This window comes from Gymnodraco acuticeps, unplaced genomic scaffold, assembly GCF_902827175.1.
Source record: "Gymnodraco acuticeps unplaced genomic scaffold, fGymAcu1.1, whole genome shotgun sequence".
Classification (NCBI taxonomy): domain Eukaryota; kingdom Metazoa; phylum Chordata; class Actinopteri; order Perciformes; family Bathydraconidae; genus Gymnodraco; species Gymnodraco acuticeps.
Genome location: NW_022989979.1, coordinates 565,001 through 567,911, shown reverse-complemented (window position 1 = coordinate 567,911; position 2,911 = coordinate 565,001). Strand labels below are relative to the sequence as shown.

The 2,911-nt window shown below is 34.6% G+C and overlaps 1 protein-coding gene and 1 non-coding gene across 2 annotated transcripts in view; one reads left to right on the top strand and one right to left on the bottom strand.

The window, feature by feature from the left end:
• The first annotated feature begins 536 nt into the window (after positions 1–536).
• Positions 537–608, top strand: trnap-agg. Its single transcript has one exon. It is a non-coding gene; the product is annotated as a tRNA-Pro (tRNA).
• Positions 609–2,203: 1,595 nt separating this feature from the next.
• Positions 2,204–2,911, bottom strand: part of klf3 (Kruppel-like factor 3 (basic)) — a 15,555-nt gene continuing 14,847 nt past the window's right edge. The window contains exon 6 of the mRNA XM_034211759.1: positions 2,204–2,911. This exon is cut by the window's right edge and continues 1,368 nt beyond it. The gene's annotated coding sequence lies outside the window, so the exon portion shown is untranslated.

Below are 2,911 nucleotides of genomic sequence, written 5' to 3'. Positions count from 1 at the left end.
TAGTTCACTGCCTCAGGAACACAGACAGTCATTGGAAACAACTGTTGTCTACTACTGTTTTCTTCCACTAAGAAGAAAGCAAGTGCTTAAGCAGTGCATTATTAAAGACACTGCTCCACTGAAACAACTACTTTGTAACCGTTGTCCGGTGCGTTTGCTGAGGGACAGGGTATACAACACATGTAAAAGTCTCACAATGAAATCTGTTGATAATTTCACATATTGTATTTGCTCCAACAACAAAAGTATCCGCCTGATGGCAGTTGATTTTCAACTTGCTGTATAAATAAAGGGGAAGGCACACGGTGAGGTGGTTTTAAACGAAGACAGAAATGAGGGGTGAATCATCTCGATGCATGTGACTTGGTTATTTTCACATAATAGTGGATTTGTCACTGCGCTGGCAATTCCCACCGGCCTAAAAGCTTAACCATTCTTATTTGGTGTCATAATGAAGAAGAACACAATAGAAAATGGACACAAGTTCAAGGACTGAATATATTTAACTACCATATATTCTGCTCTGAGCTCATTGCGGCTCGTTGGTCTAGGGGTATGATTCTCGCTTAGGGTGCGAGAGGTCCCGGGTTCAAATCCCGGACGAGCCCACCCTTTTTCTTCAGATAAACAATGAATATATATATATATATATATATATACACTGATATCCAAAGTATAATGCAAATAACAAAGTTAACAGCTAATATTTCTTTTGGTGAGATACTGATGAAAATAAACTAAATAATTTCATTATGACCTATGTTTATGACAAGCAAGTTGAGTCCTGCTGTATATTCACAGTCACAAAAAAACCCCACTACCTGTATTTTTTTAAATAATCATCAAATGTCACAAAATAGTGAAAAATCACATCATATTACAACTTTCAAAAGACTACAACTAGTAACCTCTATAATGATTTAATTATTGATGATACCTACAATTACCAATATTAATCATTTGTTATTATTTTAATAATATTCTTCAGGTGATGATGCTGCCTGTGTGTGTATGTTTTTGTGTGTATAAAATAATTACGTTTATTAGCTCTTGTAATAACATATGAGCTATGAAAAAGAGGAAATATTCAACTTCAACGAGAAGCTATATTAGGGAGCATTTCAAACTTTTCATTTGTGCTTAATAAGTCACCTACAAAAACAATCTTCAGTCGATCAACTACCACAATGCATTCATTGTGCATTGAACAAATCAATGACTGGATGTGTCAGAACTTTCTCCAATTAAACAAAGATAAAACTGAGGTAATGGTTTTTGGAGCCAAGGCAGAACGTATAAAAGTTAGCGCTGAGCTTCAGTCTGCAATGTTCAAAACAACAGATAGAGCCAGAAATCTAGTCATGGACTCTGACCTGAGTTTCAACAGTCACATTAAAACTGTTACTAAATCAGCCTACTATCACCTAAAGAATATATCTAGGATTAAAAGACTAATGTCACAGCAGGATTTGGAAAAACTTGTCCATGCTTTTATCTTCAGTAGACTCGACTACTGCAATGGTGTCTTCACAGGTCTCACTAAAAAAATCTATTAGGAAGCTGCAGCTGATTCAGAACGCCGCTGCTCGAGTCCTCACAAACACTAAGAAAGTGGATCACATCACTCCTGTTCTGAAGTCTTTACACTGGCTTCCAGTGTGTCAAAGAATAGATTTCAAAATACTGCTGCTGGTTTATAAAGCACTGAATGGTTTAGGCCCAAAATACATTTCTGACCTCCTGCTAAATTATGAACCATCCAGATCTCTCAGGTCTTCAGGGACTGGTCAGCTTTCTGTCCCCAGAGTCAGAACTAAACATGGTAAAGCAGCGTTCAGTTATTATGCTCCAAATATCTGGAACAAACTCCCAGAAACCTGCAGGTCCGCTGCAACTCTGACTACTTTTAAATCCAGGCTGAAGACTTTTCTTTTTGCCGCTGCTTTTAATTGAACTATTCACATCTTAAACTGCACTGTAACTTTTATCCATGTATTTTTTCTATTAATGTTTATTTTATTATCTTTTCTTTTTAATGACTGATTTTAAATGCCATTTTCTTAATGTCTTTCTTTTTTTGTAAAGCACCTTGAATTGCCTTGTGTTGAAAGGTGCTATATAAATAAACTTGCCTTGCCTAACCTACTCCATCATCAGTTCCAGCAAAAACACCCACAAACTAAATGTAAGACACAGCACTCCATTCTGCAAATATTATCAATAAGTTTATTAAGTGGTATGAATATTCTGTCTTAAAATAAATGCAAAATTGCAGATAGACCTGTACGTTCACAGTTTTAACATGTTCCCTTTGAATTGCTAACATTTAGATTAAAAAGAGATAGGGTTTATATTAGACAGAACATTATAGAAATGTATAATATCCATTATTATGAGTATCAAAATCATGCTTAATAAAAACCTTTAATTGCCCTTTCAGTCTAATAATCAATTATAAAATATATATATATATATTACAACTTATGTTTTCAGAAATACAAAACATGTACAAGCAAAAATTGCAAAACATATCCAGGGGCAAAAAGCAGATCTGTTGAGCCACTCCATTCAGTATATGTGTGTGCGTGCATGTGTTTGTCTGTGTGTGAATTAAAGGATCACAACCTCTTATGGTATTAAATGATAAGAAAATGAATACAAAGACACCTGATGTTTCTGATCAAACTGACCAGCAGATAAATGAATAGAAAAACTGATGTGATAAGAAAATGTTTGGCTTTGGGAATGATTTATATACATATATATAAAGTGCACATTGGAAACATGTACTAAGATGCTATGAACAAAACAATTTTCTTCTCAAGAAGCTATAAAAACAGAAATGTGTGCTCTTAAATTGTGTGGATGGTAAAACAAATATTGGGTAGTAGAAGAATATATCTTATGACAT